At 36.6% G+C, this 21136-nt stretch overlaps 1 protein-coding gene across 1 annotated transcript in view; it reads left to right on the top strand.

Moving 5' to 3' along the window:
- Nucleotides 1–12767: 12767 nt before the first annotated feature.
- The window catches only part of LOC5567534, a 142584-nt gene continuing 134215 nt past the window's right edge, over nt 12768–21136 (top strand). The window contains exon 1 of the mRNA XM_021850213.1: nt 12768–13106. The gene's annotated coding sequence lies outside the window, so the exon portion shown is untranslated. The remainder of the gene's footprint in view (nt 13107–21136) is intronic.

Below are 21136 nucleotides of genomic sequence, written 5' to 3'. Positions count from 1 at the left end.
AACGTTCCTTCGATAAACCATCAAATGGGAAAAAAGGAATTTTAATTCTGAGCAATCAAACATCATCATGCATAGCGTCGGCACAGTGCTCCCTAGACCGTTAATATCAGAAAAAAATCTTTGTGTTCAACTGTATGACTGGGTAAATTAAAAAAAAAAACCCTTGGACCCATTTTGAAGCATCGCTCTTTTGATGATAAAAGTCTGATTTAGAGGAAATCCGTGATCAGTGAAATGTAGCGTAGTCATATAAAACAAGTAGGTACAGATATGAATTTTTGGATAATATCTATCTGGGGAGCACCTCGGTCGGTGCATCGTGCCCAAACAAAACCTGAAATTTGGTCCTCTCGTGCGATCGGTGGCACCACTCCTGCTGGTTGTCTGTGCGCGCAGCGCAGGATTACCTTCACATCTCTAGCGATCATTAGTTTTATCATTCTTCTCTGTCCGGATCTCCTCCTATGCCGCATTCTCTGCTCACCACCGTTGCATCCTTCAATGGCTGACCTTCTAATAAGTTCAGTCGGCCGCCTTTACATCATTTGACCGAGGAAGCCTACGCAACAAATCCATTTCTAATTGCATTTTCGGTGCCATGAACCACCGTAAACTTCCAAGGCAAGATTTCAGAGAGAAAAAAAAAGTCCAGATTGAAATTGATTCTAACGAACTTTGCGATGCATGATTATTGATTACTGAAGCGAAGGGTTGTCTTCGACGTCGTTTAAGGAAACAAGCATCAACCACACTGGTGGTAACCGGTAAGTTAATTTGATTCAACTGTATCCTTTCGTTGAGTTCAATGCACAGCCAGACAAAATCGATCAATCACACTCGTGAGCCTTTGGGTGGCTTATTTCGATGTGGTGCAGTTTCGTGGGAGAATGAAAGCGGATAAAGGGTTGATGAATGATGATGAAATATGGCTTTTTGATTGGTTTGCTTCAGGTGGTTTTCAGTAGTAAATGAAATATTTGTAACAGTACAACAATATTTACTTTTCTTTCACTTTACTGACCATGCATATGTCAGAGTAAAAGCTTAAACATGAATATATTTATTTTCTAATTCAAATTTGAGAATATCTTTTGGAACTAATCATGTAATTACTAACGATGTTTCTTCGAAAGTTTCTACTGGAACTTATCTTGGTGCTATTTCAGTGATATCGCAAGATATTATTTGAAAATTCCTGAGTTATTTTCAATAATAATCCTTACACGTGTTTTCAAAGATTTCATCCTTTCAGTCTCAGACTCAGTTCCAGCTTATCCGCCCAATCAGGAAACAGCAAAAGACGATTTTTTGGATAAACCGTTCATCAAGCTGGAATATTCTATGGCTTTGTGTACTCCAAAATTTGGAACCGACGCGTAGCCATAGCCCATGTAACACCAAGCATATCTTTTTGTGCAGCATAGAGTAGATTTTGTTATATAAGAGCTTTATTTGTATAATATTTAACATCTTGTGTAATATATGTGCTATAATATAATACCCTAGTGCGGGGTGACATTGGCCCATAAGAGTGACTTTGGGCCAATAGTTTTACCTATCTTGATACCTTGATGGCTACAGCGTATCGTCACGCCTTTGCCGGGCGTATTGCAGAACTTCATCTTCGTCGGTCTTGGGCGATACTTCTCCAGTTGCCTCGAATTTTTAGTGTCGCTAGGTCCTATCCAAGTGTGCACAACCAGCGTATTCGTGGTCTTCCACGAAGTCGCATTCATCTACCTGGTTCCCTGCTGAATATTATTTTCGCAATTCTTTCTTCCGACATTCGCACTAACTGACCAGCCCACTGAAGTCTGCCTTATTTCACATACTCGCATCTTTATGCACTTGATACAACTTTCCGCGCCACACACTATTTTCAAGTTTCCCACCGAGTAGTGTCCGCAACAGTTTACGCTCGAAAACACAGAAGGCTTTCCGGTTTGCCTCTTACAACGTTCTCGCTTCATGCCTATAGAGAGCCACCGGAAGAATCAATGTTTTATCCAGGGCGAATTTTGTTTCCGTTTGCAATTTGCGGGACCTAAGTTGGTTACGTAGTCCGTAAAAGGCCCAATTCGCAATCGCAACACGTGTATGTAAAATAATAATGATGTAAAATAATAACGAGATCAATGGAACATCTCAGCATTTATTTAGGGTTAAGCTTTTTTTCACTTTCTTAAGTTAAAATAGTTTAGAGTCCTATTTTAATAGGGAAACTTACGGCTTCGGCACCATTCGGGTATTAGAGGCGGTCCATTAATTACGTTAGACATGTTTTGGGATTTTTCAAGCCCCCCTCCCTCCATGGTAAGATTTTTTGTATGAAAATTAAAAATAAATTGTATGCCGCGTAATAAATCTCAGACCCCTCCTCCCCCATAAACCCTTACGTAATTAATGGACAGCCTTTTATCGGCAATCAAATTTTAAAGCTTTGAGCCAACCCTTCTCCAGTAGAGAAGCTAAGTAGAATACAGGACGCATCGACGCTTTACTGGTTCCCCTATGGATTGCTAAATTTTCACCACCTTATTACTTTTCAATCTTGTTGCTCCCTTGCGACGCCTATTCACCTATTAATTTCATCATTTGTAAAAAAAATCTTCTATAGACTTCCTTTGCCTTTGAGTCGCATGACCGATATAGCCATAACAAATATATTTCTAAGCAAATTGTATTGGAGCCGAAAGGTATGTCAATCTTCTGCGAATTATGTTATTTTTTTTTCTGTTGGAAAAAAATCACCTAAAAATAGCGTATGAAGGTTTGGAAACAGTAGATTTTTAAAGTATATTTAACTCAATACCGTTTTGTCTCAAATTCCGAACAGACTCATATTCCGAACACTCGGTTTTTGTATGACGATTCGGTTGAAATGTTTCGCTGAAATATGTCACCAAATAACAAGGAAATGGTAATCAATTGCAATTCAATTTTAACGTCTCCAATATAATTTATACCGCGGGAGTAGTAATGCCTCTCTAGTTTGAGACCAGTAGAACAATCTCAGATACATTTATTTGCGAAATTATTCATTTGAGTGCGATTTATTCATACTGTTCGGAATTTGAATCAAGGTGTTCGGAATATGAGACAGAATGAACACAGTGTTCGGCATTTGAATCAAAATGTTGGTCCATACTTTCACGTAAAAATAATACTAAAACTAATTAAACCAATATTATTGTTGGTACACCTAACAGCTTACAGTTAGACTTTGCGAAGAAATTAAAATTTACACAAATTTCAGCCAATTTATGCTAATCAGATGCATTTGAAGTCACTGTTGGCCTTAAGTGTTCGAAATATGAGTCAAAGCGGTACAGACTAAAATGACACTTACACCCATTTGCGTTTGGGCCATCATTTTATATATTTGCACTTTGTAAATAGTCCACAAAGATGATCTTTTGGAAACATTCTCTCCTAACTGACCGAAACCGATTCTTGTGAACGTGATACTTGTACTCAGAGTGAAATGAGGTACGAAATGAAAAGATGAATAGAATTGTACGCGAGCGATGAGAGAAATGAAAAAAAGTTGAAAATTAACAGAGGGTGTATGAACAACACAATCGAAACGACAAATTGTTGCCTAACGTCCTAGACAGGCCGAAAAACTGAATTCAATATTATATCATTTAATTCCTCTAGAGTATGTATCCTTTGACAGATACGCCTATTTCGACCTCAACTGTAAGGCCGTCTTCAGTACACGACAATGAAGATGGTCTTACAGCTGAGGTCGAAATACGCGTATCTGTCAAAGGATACAAACTCTTTTGGAATTAAATGGTATACAGTGAAACCTCCATGACTCGATATCGACTCATGGAACCATACTGAGAACAACGTTTCATGGTTACTATGATGGTCCCCTCAAACAGCTTACCAAGGCTTTTTTTTCACTACTCGATATTTCCATGAGTCGATGGTCCCTTCAGATATCGACTCATGGAGATTTGACTGTAGTACTAAATGGGACCTTAGTGATAGGGGACGATGGTGTCATTCAATTTTACCTATTGTTAGTCGATTTACTTGGTTTTAAATTTTTGCTATCGGAAGAAATTTTATTTGTAAACACTTTATCCAATCATTATATTTGTAATAGTTATTTGCAGGGTTGGGAAAAAATTGAAATTCACTCTACAGTAGCCAAGCAAAGCCAATCACAGTCAGCGAAGCCAGATAAACTCACGTCCATCGCTGCTGTAGGCAAAATGGCTCGAAAATAGCAAAACACCCGTTGCTAAGGGCAACCCAGAATTACTGTAGAAAAATGTTCTATTTCCCGCTGCATTTCCCGCATTTAGAACCTTCAATGACACTCATGATTTAGAAAATTCGTGCACCCAACATAGGCTACTTGATGAGATTCACGTTTTTAAACTACTGTACTGGGAGAGCCACGTGATTTTCGCGAAAATTCAAGCCTACTACTATTACCATTCCCAGCACTGGTTATTTGTATCGTATTAATATCAATGATTTTGTGATTGTGGTGTTGCTTATGAGGATATTTACCACATTTTTTTTTTCATTATACGCCTTTTGCTACACCTAGAATTACATTCATTAGAAATTTAAAAATATATCATCGTTTGCTCCCAGAATCTGTTCGTGACATTTTGGGAAATAAATTCTTACCCTCGTTGAAAATATTTTATTAATTTTTAAATGATGAAAGTAAGAAAAAATGACATGATTATTGTTCAAAACATTTAGATTATACGGGTATAAGTAAAAACAAAAATAAGTAGCAAATGAGAATAAAAAAATATAAATTTACCTTAATTTCTATTTAATTATTTATTGTAGGTATCTCGGATACATTTTTAAGGGCAGGTGACAAAAGAAATTTCTAAGATTTGTTCCGTCCTTAGGTTCAATAGCAATTATCGTCGGAGTAGGTCTTGAAGGAATCTCCGGATGAACCCATTACATAAAAATTACCCATTACCTAAAAATTCAAGTTTCGGATCGCGGTGGATGTGAACTTTTCTCGAAGCGATTCCATTTACGTTTTAAGCGATAATATTGAGAAATTAATTTATTCGCTTGTAGTTTCATCTACAGTTGAAACGAAATTTCAGAAGGTTATCTACAATAACGACGGATTAATGATGATAAACGAGTGATTCATCATTCAGCAATCTTCCAATTGCTCAATAGCAATAGCGAAATTAGTAATTCAGCCCCGCATATTCATCGATATTATGAAACAACCCCCAAAGCTGTGGTTCGCTCATCGCAATAATCCACTTGCCTACGCATCACTCAGCAGCGGCGCGAAAATACCCCACACACCAAAATTGCAAAACACAGTTCCTCTAACGTAACACCTCTCGATCATCGGTGCCGGATGACCAGCCAGCATCCGTGGCGAAATGTCGCACAATATCCGAGCCGAGAGCCGTACCACCCCTTACCACCCACCTCCTCCCCACGAGTTGCGCTTGAAAGTTACGACCGTCCGTCCGATCGACCACCTTCCAGAAAACTTTCTCGCGCAACATTACACGATTTATCAGTGCACAAACATCGTCAGTAGCGATCGTCATTGTCATCATCACCGTCATGATCGTAGCCGCGGCTAACTACGAAGCCGAAGACGAAGTCGCTCGTGTTCGGCTGTTGAGTCACTCACTAGCGTGCCGCGAAGTGAGGTCCGAAGCGAAGCCGAACGGAGAATGAAAGTGAAAACGCCACCCCCTCGTATCCACGATACCGGACCATGGAGCGGTGGAATTTACGAGTGACCTTCGCTTCGGAGACGTGAGTTGTCCGTGGTTGGAAGCGTGAGTCACTCTCTGCGATCACTGCCTCTGAATAAGTCGCAGCGATGCCAGAGTTTCAACGAATTGAATCCGTAGATTTGACTTACATGATTGAGTGACTATAATGAATAGTAGATTCAAAAATTCAATAGTCAAAATCATCATCTTTGGATAACTATATTGCTGATCAATTCTATGGTCAATCGTTAAACCAAACAACAGAACCCATTAGTTTACTGTTGGAATCTCGATTATTTCATAATTTGTTCAATAAATTGATAGCTCATAAATTTACTGGAAATTTTCAGAGAAAAGTGACAAATTTTGAAAAGAAGTAGTGCTTTCGGAATGCTGCCGAAATTTTCAGATATATAGGGTGTCCAAGAAAGTATGGGCACGACTTCACCATACTGCCATTTCAAGACTAGTGAAGATAAAAATCTTATTTTTACACATTTGATTACTGTACCCATCAAGAGAAGATTGCGATTTTCAATGAGTAATTTGATTGTTAATGTATTGATTATGTAACATTTCTTTGAAGCATCTCTTATCAGTCTTGCACAAATCGCGATATTTTTGAGCGAATTTAGTTTTACTAAATGTTAATTTAGTTACTAAATTTAAATTTTATTATGTCAGAAAGTGCGTAAAATAAAAACCTGAAAAAATATATTCATCAGCGACTATATGATAATTGATCGGACAATCATTCACTAAAATTGAAATTTTAATCTTAAGTATGCAATTGGAATTAAAAATCCGATTCCAGCCGTGGTCGATCTGACAATTGTCAAAAAACAAATCCTTATATTTACATAAAAACATGAATAAATCAAAAACTAAAGTTGTCTATCCAAGAGAAAAGGGAATACCCTTTCGCTCTAGTTTGTTGACGTTCGACTTGTAACCACTGATTCGAGTTTTTAATTTGTTCGTGGTCATGCCCATATAGCATCTACTGCCATTTTTACAAGGGATCTTATAGATTACGTTGTGGAGCAACATCGGTTGTACAGGATCCCTTACATCCGTATACAGCATTTAAGGCGTAGTAGATCGTCATTGAAATTTGTACGCGTCGTTGATGATTGTTGCTAATTCATCTCACGATTTCGAATCAAAGAAAATCAGTTGGTTTTGCACTAACACAGCTGAAAAAGTATCAGCATACTCTATGCATGTAAGGGCATACAGTGATACTTTTTCAAGTCAATATAAACTATAAAGGATGAGTTTTATCACTTTGAAATGCAAGCTGAAAAGTCATCATTGTTGCCAAAACGAATGACGGGCTATTTAGCCTCAACGCTCAACGCTCTGTCATCGTAATCATAGTCATCATCGAAACTTCAAAACCACTTTTTCTGTTCGAAACTAACAATTATACGATGAAAATGTGTTCACTGTGTTTCGGTTCGAGAATAGAATACCGTGAACACAATTTCCTGTAAATTTTCTTGATTTTGAACGCTAAAACTGCTTTTGAAAATTCCGAAATCAATGACGGATCCTGCCCCCTTAAACAGTTCTTTTGTTACAGTTGACGATTCGAATTTATGGATAATCTTCCCTAAAGGACCTCGTGATGGTTCAATTCTGGAACGTATGGAAATGCTACATAGGAGAGCAACTGGTCAGTTTGATCTTCCTCCGTTGTTGCCTTCTGGACCTCATCAACCATGCGATGACACGATTCCAGATGCGGTTCACTAGCGTTGAAGGGTAGTCATTTCATCGAAGATGTAAGGACTGTTCATTTTATAAAGTGGACACTTTGTTTATGCTTTATCTTTTTTATTTATTGATAAAATCGTAATCGGTTTTCTGTGTATCGTTGACCTATAATTCTAAAATGCTATGAAAATATAAAATCTTTGAAAATGCTTTTGGTTGAAGAGCTAAATAGTTTTTCCAAAAACTCTTAAAAAAAAGCTGTCCGTCAAAGTTTAACATTATTTTTCGCAAAACAAAAATCCTTATTTTTATGAACAAATTGTATGTTTGTATCCTTTACTATTCTACTAAAGGTAAAGCTTTAAAAATATCAATAATATTCCACCATTCTATGACATTAGGTAACTTTAGTGATTTACCCATTTATGGCCAAATTTGCTGATACACCATCCTCCCACTCCCAGCAAAAGAGAGAAGTAAAAAGCGTGTTGGATTACTAAAGAAACTATATTAGTATAAACGAAAGCTAAATCGTGAGATTAAACTAAAGTCTTAAGTATAAATTTTACTGTGCATGGTAGTTTTACTAAAAAGTCTCATACTTTTAAAATCATGTACGCATATTTATCGATCTACAGCAAATTGTAAACAGTTTTCTCCGAATTTTTCAATTGGTAATCTCAGAATAACATATTATGAAAATAATATGAGGAAAATAAAATCGATTTTATTACAGCAGTGTTGCCAATTCTGATGATTGTCAATGTACTTTGATAGGTCTTCTAAGAATAAAACGATTGTGTTTCTGTTGTGCTTTGAATGTGACGTGGGGATTTACTAAGTAACTCTATGAAGGCGTAAGTTATTTTTCATATTAATACTATATTAGGACTTCCGTCAGGACGTACTTTTACACAAAAAATTCTACTCATATCAATTCCCATCAAATTTAAAAAAAAATTCTTTAAAAATATACGGGAAAATTGATTTTATTATATCTGTAAAATTGTTGCTCCAAAAATAACTTGATTTTTTCCATCAGGCTTCTGATTGATGATGCTTTCGAAGAACAAGCCTTTTTTGAAAATAGAAAATATAAATTATCGAATTTTCCAGCCAATTTCTTACAATCATTGATTTTGATAACCTCAAAAAATCGACCGATCTAATCGTTGTTCCATATTCGTGTGAAATTTAATTATTTTGGAGAATTTTTATTATCACAACATTGTACAATACTAGTCGAACGATGTGCAAAAAACCGATTGAAATTTCATTGATTAATAAGAAAGATACAGCATGCACAAGGTGTCCACTTTATAAAATTAACAGTCCTTATGTGAACTATTTAGACTATGAAGTTATTGTTTTTGGATGGGATGATAGATTCTTAACGCGCTTGATGAAAATGGTAACGTCGTTGATCTTTTGTTGCACCGGGTGAAATAGGAATTATATGGGGAGACCTAGATTTGGAACCACTACAGTCGCTATCAATTTGTGAGGCACAATATTTGCCAGGATCAGCTATAAAGGGCTTCCCATGGCTGTACAAAATTTTCGGGAATAGAATTTGGAACGAAACGCAGAACCTAACTATTTTTAGAAACAGCTACATGTTGATGCTTGTATGTTTTTCTATTTCGGTCCAGTTTTCCCTAATTGATGTCAATATTAGGTGCTTTGGAACATTCGTAAAAAGAGATATCACATCGAACTATAATGTGATTCTCGGGAATTGTACTCCCTCGGATGTTGCTGATAAATTTTGAGAACTGATACGTGGGACTCGTAACGTTCGGCATTACAGGTCTCAGCAAAAGGTTTGGTTTGTGTGCTTTAGTTAAACCATAAATACGGGGACAGGTGGCCCTACTACTCTTCAACCTGTATGTCATCTTCTCGTCGATCAGTTACAGATCTCTCAATCGTTTGACGAACTCAACATCGACACTTCCTATTGGATCCCTACTCAGCTCCTCATAGGTATTCTCGCCCTCAACTAGTTGTTTCATCTTTCTGTCGTAGTTTTCCAATCACATGATGGCAGTTTTATTGCCTTTGTCGAATCTACCGATGCAGATATCGGAACTTACGAGTTGATTTCATTGTTGATTTGCAAAACTCCGATGCTGGGGTGTCCTGGTTATAAACGTTAGGCCGATTGAGGAAATTTTGAATGTGGTTTACTATTTGTAAATGCAATTGACTGTGCGTACTTTTTCTGCTGGATTGGTTTTAATAATTGCTTTAACGCCCGCCACAATGATAACTGAGATATATCGGTGTAAGGTAGGGTGAACTTCGGCCCTAAGCTCAACAGCGTCATGGTTTCATCCGGTACATCTTTGGTAGTAGCATTCAGCACCGCTATTTCATTTAAGGATGGTAACATCTGTTGTTCATTACGTTGCTTCTGAATGAGTCGTTGTAATTTTCTAGAAATTGTAATCAAACTTTTCGACTGCGCATCATTAAAAGCTCGTTCTTGGGTATCAAAAAACTCGCTTTAGATATTCCAGCCTATCTTTTCTGTGTTGCGGCTTCCCAATTCATTGAGATTTGTATTGCACTGGTTTAAAACGTATCGTGTGCTTAAGGTGAATATGCATCGGAGCCAAACCTCAAATTTTCAAGAACACAAATCTAAAGAACTAGACAGCGGTTCGAGCTGAAAACTTAATCGATTGGTCACACGCTGGTGGTTACTAATCGATTAAGTTTTCAGCTTGAACGGATGTATAGTTCTCTAGATTTGTGCTCTTGAAAATTTGAGGTTTGGCTTCAATGCATCTTCACCTTAATCTCTATGTTCAGCATGTATTAACATGAAACGTCATGAAGACTTCCATCATGTTCCATGTAAACCTCAATGACATATCATGTAATCCAGTAAGAATCTGTAAGATAACGTCACTTATTACATAAAATTACATGATTTCAATCTTGAATTTACAAACTCTTATGTTTATATCGCATATATGATCACATGACATGTAATCTTCATTATGTATCACAGTGTCATTTCATCAAATTTCAGATATGAAAGATTTTTTAAATTTACAGGCTTTTCACATATGATTGTTTTATCCCTCTTTCCCCCAAATGTAATATCTGAAAAAATCCAATAGTATGCCTTGCTATATATTACAAAAATCTGAAAAATTATAGCTTGATTAGTTGATTACTTGAAATTTCTTCGTAATAGAAATTTCCTTGACTTCCCTGGACATAAAGTATAGGTACGATTATGCCACCGATATACGAATGCAAAAATGGCAAGTTGATTACTTCATGCATGGGATTAAAATGTTCATATGGAAATTAAGATTAAATCATTAGACTTAAGCCAATAACAAAGATGGAAATCTAGTGATCATGATAAAACAAATGATGCATCGTGGTTGTTCTTTGTCATGCGATCATAGCAACAACGATAAATCCTTAGTCGTCAAGCCATCACAACAAACTTCGCTCCGCAAAAAATGAGTCGCTCGGCATGTGTGTTACCGTGATGAATCAATACCCGGACGCTTAAGTAGAGACAAATGTTCAAACTCTATTTTGAACACGTATTTTTCGAATTAAATTGAAGAGCGATATTGACACACCAAGTTATATACCAGATCTTGGTATTAATGATGATTTTGAAGTTAAAAGTAATGAAATTGTCATGAAAACATTGAAACAATCAACCATATCTTGTCCACAAATCCGGACAGCTGACGCATATCTTGGTTTTATATCCGGACACATATGAATCAAAATCCGGACACCGGTATTGTAACATGAATTATTAGACTAAAATCCATGAAAAACGTATGAGAATTAACTATAATGCCACATTTACGATCATTTGATCAATGGTTTTATGCAAGCATTTGATCTACGAAGCAGATTTTCAAAATTTGAGGGAATATGTTGTTCAATTACCTCCACTGGCTCTGGACTCATGTGACTGGGTACTTGGTGTTTAATAAGTATCAAAATTTAAGTTAAACTAAATTTTTGGCACTTGGAACAACCAGTAGCACTTTAATGGTAGTATTTTCTGCTTTTCTGTTGAACTTACTTTCTAATTACTACTTCACAAAGGGAAAACTCAGTACTTTCGTATGATGTCCGGCTTTAAAGCCTCTTGTCATCTATTCCGGACAGTCTTTTCTTACATAATTTAAAGTTTATTCTCACGTTACACCACAACAATATCTAAATTTACGTTTCGTACACTGTTTAAACCAAAACACTTCTAAAAATAATGTAATTTCAGTACATAACTGTTAACTGAACATTGAAGTGTGTTCGTCGCGACTCCTTCAAAAATGAATAACACTGCAAATAAATCACGTCAAACAGGAGCATCAATTTTGTTTCTATTTTTATCAAATATTAGGCAATGATAACTAGATTACGAATGGAACTAAAATGATCAATAGTGTTTAAAGAAGAAGTTATGTATAAAATTATTCAAATCATTATTGAATTTTCATATTTAATCAATGATAATTATCAGAGTGTCCGGATATTGATACCGTCCGGATTTTGATTCACCACGGTAACGATCAATTGTTCGCAAACCGAATTCGTAAATTTTGGAAGATTTTCACGCTTTCACTCTGCGATATGACTTCTAGCATACCATTTTTTGATAAAGTCAATCGTGCATGGAATGTGAGAAAGTTTATCCGTGAATTTTAAATTGATTCGCATTAATCGCAACTTGTTACAATATCCGACAAACCCTTTGTCCTACGACAAACAGTTTATCGGATGCTCGATATATCTATGATTAGCGCGCGTGGTGAGGTGTTGAAATCATGTTGCTGCAAGTGCGATGGCCCTCTTGGACCGTTCAAATACCGTGTTGTTTGTCGTTAGAGCTGATTTTTTTCCATCCTTGGCCAATAATCAATAATACGCAGGATAAGTAAAAATTAACGCCAAAAATTAAACTAGCATACAAAAACTAGAAAATGATCAAGTTTTCAACCATTTTGGACAATTTTTAATGATTTTTCCGACCCCTGTATGGAGGCCCGGCAATAGATCCACAGAAACTCTTCAATTCCTTAAGTCTGGCATCGCTGAATGAGTGAAGATCCGTTTACGCAACCGTCTCGTCGTGAGCTCACGAGGTCCGGGCCCGGATGTTACGCTGCTGCAGCGAGCGCGCGAAGCAAAGGCCGTACATGTGCGCACAGTGGGTTGCTCACGATCGCCACGCCGCGAGAGTGTGAAAGAAAAGAAAGTGGGAGAGCCGATTGAAGGCCCCCAAGCCTGAGGTACCCGAGCAAGTCAACGTACACATCGTTTAGTTTGGAAGCATTTTTTAACACTGACGGTTGAGCTCTCGCAGAGCGCAGGCATAATTTCCTTCCTTTAGGCAGAGCCAAGTGCAATCTTTTAAGTCATTTCGCCAAGAGCGGGTTGGTAGTTTTTCGGGGGAAACCACGGTTGGTGCGATTCACGTCCGAAGACGGAGACGGTGCGCGAAACATTTTCGAGTCTACTAGTTCAGTAATCGAACAGATTGTGCCGCATTCGGGTGGATTTTGAATTTGTCTCGGAATTATTTAACGTGTCGCAGTTTATTGGCCGGTCGAAATAAGTGGAACGTGCGTTGATTGCAAGTGATATTACTGTGTAAGTTTCTCTGGAAATTTGTAATTTTCGATTAAAATTTTTGAAATTTGGTGGAAATATTTTGTGATATTTTGGAATCGTGAAATCTTATGGCAGGAAGTCACTTTACCAATAGACAGAATGTTAATACAAATTTCAGCGAATTATGAGTTCATATATCCTAGAAGCCTGAAACAGGCTTCTTCAAATATCCTGTAGGAACTTAATTCTCTATGGTGTGAAACATTGGGAAACCTCTAGCAGGAGAACATGCCTCTAACGATGTTTCTGCATTGATTCGAGTGAAACATTTCTCTGGGAAAGGTGTGAATATCTAACTCACGGAACAGCGCCGGAAGTAGGCTAATCGAGTTATGCTTCCCAAATGCTTCTTCTCCAAAAATATAGATGGATGCATTTGTAACAGATACCCTTGTCGATATCGTTCTCGTGCTTATACGTGTGAAGTGCTCTAATAGAAAGATAATTACATATCAAACAACTATTTTTGGGGATTCGAACGAAATCGAAGAATACGAACCGCGAAGTTGATACGTTAACAGGTGGAATCAAGGTACAAAAACACGGAGAAGGAACGCGAAAACTAAAGTGAAGCGTAAGGTGAAAAACGGCAGATTCAGTTTTACGGTTTTCTACTCGACTTTAATAGCCGCTGCTAAGCATAAGCGCACAGTGTGAGGAACCTGAATTATTTATAAGAGATTATCGAGCTCCGCTTCCCCGCCGGGAGTTTCTGATTATCGGTGTTGGTCAGTACTGGCCATAGTGACCTATATATACCGGGGGAAGACGCAAGTGCAAGAAGAAACGAGCAATACATAGTTATTGTGCCTAGCGATGCGTTCCTCTCGCTATGTGTGCCGGAGAAACTTACGTTTAGTGCAATTTGATTGATCATGACCACGTGGTTACGCCGAAGAAACTACCTCCGATTTAGGACAACCCGAATTCCACGTGCAAAACAGTCCAGGTAACCTCAAGCCGTATTTCAGGCCTTAACTTATGTAAACGGCTAATATAGAGCTACTTAAAAGCCTATTAGCATTATATCAGCTGTATATCAATAGTTTGGTCAGATTTACGACCTTCAGGTCTCCTGGGAATAATTAACCCGCAGGATAACTTTCGGAACAAGTGGAACATGGATTTCTCAACCATTCGCAATTCGAAGACCAAGTGACACGTTAACCGAGGAAGCGGTGAAAGTGATCTTCGTGTCATGATTGGCCAAGCGTTGATCCGGTCTCCGCAGTGTAGTGACAAATAAGTCAGGGAGATCTGTGCTGAGTGTGAGTGTTTGAGCGTGTGGCCCCGCAAGATTTCCTTGGGGTGAACCTGCCAGTGAAAGTGAAAACAGCGCAAAACGAGAAAGACTGGATTGTTGTCGGTCGGCTGCCACAACCACAAGTCGTAAGGCGGGTTGAAGGAACAATGTGAACACGAAGCAAGCAGCCTATCTCGGGGGAAGAGCAAACTTTGTGCGGCACGGACAGCGAGTGGCATGCAAATTGTGGATGCGCCAAGAGTGGATGAGTACCATTATTAAGACATGCGATTTGCAAAAAGAAAAGAGATGATTCTGGGAGTGTTTGTGGGTATTGCGCAGGTGCGGAGGCTGACTGCGCACTCTCTGATTGATGTTTGGCAAACAAGTTGCTATATAGTGATCTGAGGTGGATTTTTTGTGCTGATTCGAGTTTGCAGATTTCGATTTTTTGGAGAGATGGTTGAATCTCTTGATCGGTTTGCAAGGAAATGTGTCGATGGTTGTTAAGTGGTTTGCTTGACTAAGCGTACTTTAAAAAGACCTATAAAAAAAACAGCCATTTTCGAATTGAACAAAACCCGAAAATAGCCTATGCAATTCTTAGATTTGTTTAAGATGAATAATATGGAATCAGGACGCCTCGACAGGTTAAATGTCATGCAACCAATCATATCAACACAATAAATTGAGAAAACATGCAGGCTCCTGAAAATCACCCATGTGCCCCCATACGCAGTGCATTAGATGTAGGTAACAACATTATGGCTCAAGTGATACCTATACCTAGGCAAGATCAGCTTTGCGAAAATCTCAAATTCTCATTTCTCATGCTTCAGATTTTTCTTTTATTGAAGCTTATGCAACTCAATAGCCAAAAAATCATGAATGAGTTGACTCATCCGATTGACACCATGGCTTAAATTTCCACTGTTATTTTTACTACAAGTACTTATTATTTGTTTTTTTTTCTGTTAGTAATATTAAAAATACTTTATAATGTAAACTATGACATTGGGTTTTGACAGATTTCTTTTGAATTTTACAAATGAATCAGTTTTGGCTGCATGATCGTGAACAAATATGACATGCGTGAGTTTTGCGAAGCAGATCTCAAATGAGTTTGCTTAAAACCGTGCAAAAAAAATCAAAATTGGAATGCAGTTTTCTGAAGAATGGCCAATGAATCTGAAAAAGATCGTTTTGTGTGTAGCTTGTTTTTTAGTTTAAAAGGATATTTTTTTCTATTTATTCTCAAGTCAACTCCAGGCCGAGACCAGTACAATATGGGATGCCTCTCATCCATGACTTCAAGACAAGATTTAACAGTCGTGTGCTACGCCACGTCCTTGCGAAAGCTGAAGAGTGGGTAAAGATGATTAGGTAATTGAAAGTCTTTTATTAAGTAAATGAGTTCCAAAAACCTCTACATCTGATTTTTGACATAACATTCGCATTGAAATAGAGTCTCCTTTTCAGCATAGTTGTTGTTGTTGTTGTTGTTGTTGTTGTTGTTTGAGAAGGACTATAGCCCAAATGTTATTCGTCCCTTTTTCAGCATAGTGTTTAAATAGCATTCTTTGCTTGAGTTACCATTATGCATTCGTATTGGAAGGTACGATGATATTTTAATCCCTGGAGAGCCAAGGAAATTTGCATTGCGAAATGATCGTGGACCGTCCGAGAATCGAACCTAGACAATCTCAGGATGGCCTTAATTTATAACCCCTCTACATTTTATCAGTACGGAAAGTGAAGTGCAAGTGGGAAGTTTATACTAAAAATATACGTTTGATCAACATTCAGACATATTGTATTTTAAGGAACTGGCTAGAGAATATATACGAGAATTATACGAGATTTCAGTTGAAGAAACTCAAGAAGTTTGATTTGCAAGAAAATTGATCAACGGTTTTTCTGCTAATCTTCACAATTATGTTAAATCAAAGATAGACCAATAAGTTTCTGAAAAAATAATTTTTAGGTCAAATGTTCCATTTTTTTCCTTTTTCGTCTAACGTTTGCACGGACAAAATTTAGCCACCCTCAAAACAATCGATACAGTACTGGGCATAATAAAGTACACATTGGCTGTTTTTTCCAGTGCTCCGAATTTTCACCACAGCTCCATTTTACTAAGATGAAGATTCAGAGCTTTCCATAAACAAACTTTCAAGTTACAGCAAATCTCATTTTTTTTATAAAAAGGATAAAATTTTATAAAAGAAATATTTTCCAATTGAAATACTGCAATTTACTTAATTTAAGGTTGCTGAATCCATTGCGGTTTTCAAATATATCATAGCACGTTTTTAAGATTTTGCCTATTGAAAATACAAAAAAAAAATGTATGGCAATTTATTTGCTAAATTTGCCACAGGATTCAAACTTCATGTGTATAACAATACTTACCAACATAGTTCATAATATGTTCAATGCTCAAAAGTGGTTTTCTGATGGTTTTGAAAAGTAATATATATTGCCATATACAAGAAATTTGTATGAAAAAATCGATATAATCTAATGAAATTTCATCCAAATCATATATGATATGAAAGGTAAAGTACTATTTTGCATTTTTTGGTGGATTAGATCACAAAAAGTTTCATGAATCATACTTTGAATTTTATGTAAACATCAACAAAATTAGTGTCTTATACAACTTTGGCGACCTAAAGCTTAAAACTGTGACGTGCATTTGAGTATTTCTGAGAAGTGATTCAGATCCAGTAACCACCAGTAAACCACTAAAGACACATAGTTTGATCTTTGAGACACGCAAAAATGTCATTTTTGTTAAGCTGTGTTATACCTTCTGCAAAATTGTTCAATTTGATAAGGCACATAAGTTTGTAGAATACAATTTTTCAGTTAAACCGATTGTTTCCAAAATATTTCCAAACTTAATGCATGCCATTTTTTTTGCTAAAAGAGAGATTTTTAATAAATCCAATTTTTGTGTTTCAAATATTGTGATTTTTCAGTTGAATGATGTGATTTTATTTGGGAGCAGCGGTGAAAATTTGAAGTTGGTTTCACTGAAAATCGAGATTTCTTAGCAATTTCTTATAATGAATGGAAAATTTTTAAAAGCATTAAGAGATACATAAATTATGTTACCAATTATATCTTTGTTAATTACTTTGTATACCACTTGTACACATTATACATTTTAAAACTGTTATAGGAGATTACAGTAGCCCTATTATAAGTAACGCAAGCAGATTACCTATTCTTGACGCGAAGATCTACAAACCCATATATTTGTCCTACATGATATAGAAGTGAACAAAATGACTCAATCAGCATCTGAGGTTCATGAGACAGATTCTGCAGGAGTTCAAGTGGTTAACTTTAGTTACGAAGGAAGGAAGCGATACCGAAAAAGGGGAGCAGTGGAAAATTATCTTGGTTTATTTTCTAGCCTAACACCAAATATACGATGGGTTCAACCAACTTAATGGCTGAACCTGCATAGGGGTGCTTTTGAGAATTTAATGGTGACAAATTAGCTTAATAGTGTTATCTTTTTCTAAAGGAAAAGGACTCCTAAGAGATAGAGTATGATGATTGTATCAAAAACTACATATTCATTTTAGCTCAATAATAACGACGTACTCCTAAAAAAACTGTTCGCAGTGGTTTTTTCAGAACAGTTGATGAAACATAACCCTATCGTATAAAAAAAAAGTGCTGGTGATCTAGAATGATGCAAAACGGTTAGCATTAATAACACTAGGCAACAAAGTTTCACGCTCTTTGACTATTAGAAATAGACTTGATACATTTTCACTTTTTGATTAATCGGTTTCATATTTTTCGTAACATGAACAGTTTTTGAGCAAAAATGGATGTTTAGTTCGCAAAATTCATATTATCATGCAAATTCTTCTGTTATTTTAAAACTAAAGACAGAAACTCTGCAATTCAAAATCTCTGTTGGTAATTCAATGAATTTGGATGATTTGAAAAGTGAATATAGTTCAAAAAACACTTTGCCCCATTTTAAAAAGCGCAGACAGAATAAAATACAATAGGACAAAAGAGTTTCAAAATAGTTTTAGGGAAGCAAAATAACCATTTCTGTAAATATGCTGTATATTCAAAAGCAGTACTTAAAACTATAATCTTTGCACTTGTATATTATTTATTTTGGTGAGTGAAACTCAATTTTGAAATTTATCTAAAACGTAGTTATCTAAATAGATGTAAAATCTATGATTGTAGAACAAAACAATGTAATTTCCATGGATATTTCTACATTTTTACTATTGACAAATTTTGTTGAGCTGTTCGGTAATCCACTCCACACGGGTTTGAAATTATTTACGCGTGTTGAAGATGGATTATATTAAATTAAGGGTAAAATTTTGAAAAAAAAATCCACGTGCTCAGCTGAGATTCGAACCTAGGACTCTTGTATGCTAGACAAGTGCTTTACCCACTAAGCTACCGAGCAACTTGATGACCCAATCACTCATAAGATCACATGTTTTGAATTCAAATACCAGCAGTTCACGCAGATCCTTCCCATAACCCATATCAATTCATCTCGTGTATACTATACACGCGTTGAAATTGAATGGCAAACAGTTTCAACACTAAATAAATTGCACTTGCTCTGCACGCGTGTGTAGTAGGGCAAACGCTTCCTTAGTGAAAGTAGCCCCACTCGGATAAATAAATGAACATGTGATATTTTTCTATGATGTACGATGCGAGAATAATACAAACAAACGTAAAATTGTTTGAAACCATTATTTTACTTAAAATTTTTGCTGCTTTGCACCTATAGTGGTGTATCAGTACCCGAAGATATTAATGGTTTGCGCCACTAAAGGAACCATTCTCGAAACATACCTCCACTAGAGAAACAGTGTTCCTAATATTGGTGTCAGGCTTTTTGCGGGGAAATTGCAAATGAATCGTGATTTTTATTCATTTGAATGATAAAATAATATGAAATCTATCGACTGATACACTAAAATTTGATGATTTTATCACCATGTTTTGAAGTTTTCCCTTAAGTAGTTTCTTCTTCTTCTTTCTGGCGTTACGTCCCCACTAGGACAGAGCCTGCTTCTCAGCTTAGTGTTCTTATGAGCACTTCCACAGTTATTAACTGAGAGCTTACTATGCCAATGACCATTTTTGCATGCGTATATCGTGTGGCAGGTACGATGATACTTTATGCCCTGGGAAGTCGAGAAAATTTCCAACCCGAAAAGATCCTCGACCGGTGGGATTCGAACCCACGACCCTCAGCTTGATTTTGCTGAATAGCTGCGCGTTTACCGCTACGGCTATCTGGGCCCCAAGTGTTCCTTAAGTGTTCACCGATAATTAATCCATTTCTACCAATAGAAATAATAAACCACAGAAGAATAATGTCGCTGGTGTTCCCTTTGTTCTCGCTCAGAAACAAACGCCAGCGATATTCTTCTTCTATGGTTTATTACTTCTATTTTTCTACCACGCGTAATTAGTTAATACATTTTTAGAACAATTGAAAAGATCTGATAAAATCTACATATCGTTTTGTCTCAAATTCCGAACAGACTCATGTTCCAAACACTTGATTTTTGTATGGCGATTTGGTTGAAATGTTTCACTGAAATGTGTCATCAAATTAAAAGAAAATAGCAATCAATTGCAACTCTGATTTATTGCATTGAAATATACTTATAGTTTAAGAGTTGTAATGAGTCTCTAGTTCGAGGTCAGTAATACTAGCTCAGATAATTTGTATTGTGAAATTTGAATCAAGGTGTCCGAAATATGAGACAAAATAAACACAGTGTTCGGCATTTGCAGTAAACTGCTATTCCATACTTTTACGTAAAAGCAATACTGAAATAGTTAAAATCAGCATTTTTGTATAAAGGAACCCTCTGCAGATTATTATTTTACATGATTCATTATTCACATGGTGCCCGTAAACTGCTTTGTTCTGGAAATTTAGCATTGACGGATCTCGATGAAAAATAAATAAATTTGTTTTTGAAATGTAGATATTTTATATTTGAGGGAACTCTTCAATATGCAATAAAATAACAAGAAACTGTTTTTGATTGAACAGACTATAGTCAAAGTATACAAATTTATATGTACCATAAATTGCCGTGATTTCGCAGACTGACGCTCGTGGCATTTCAAATTTTAAGCACTTTTTTAGACTATCGGAAATAAACAATGAGTTGTTGTGGGAATTCATCCTCCAGGATGATAAATGAACATCAGTTACAGATATACCACAATTTCATTACTTTTGCAAACATTTGTAAAAATAGGCCGATAAAAATCTACTGCAAAGAAAGCTGTATCAAATATGCCATCATCTTCGTAAGGTATCGCAAGGGGTATCCATTAGAGTGGTTCAAAAATTCGTTTTTGCTCCACACCGCTCATTCGATTCTAGATCAAATTCTGAGTGTCCTCCCAAAATTTGAGCTCGTTTGGATGAAAACTGAGACTGCACAAGCCCTTTAAAGTTTATATGGGAATCACTATGGGAATAGCAACCAATTCATTCAATCGGTCATAGTGTTTGCCCATGTGCTCTTGAAGATTAAAACTACGTTGATACTGTAAGATACAATAATCAGCTACAACTTTGTCGAAGACCGTTTTTACATCGGACGCCCCTGTAATTACTTATTGATTTTTGAATGAGTTGTTAAACTTTGGCTATAATTATTGGGCTGCTCTGCAGGCATCACTGGATATATGCAGTAAAACATAGTAGCCATGATTTGTGCGTGCTATC

Source organism: Aedes aegypti, chromosome 3 (genome assembly GCF_002204515.2).
Source record: "Aedes aegypti strain LVP_AGWG chromosome 3, AaegL5.0 Primary Assembly, whole genome shotgun sequence".
Lineage (NCBI taxonomy): Eukaryota > Metazoa > Arthropoda > Insecta > Diptera > Culicidae > Aedes > Aedes aegypti.
This window is presented reverse-complemented; position numbering and strand designations above follow the sequence as displayed.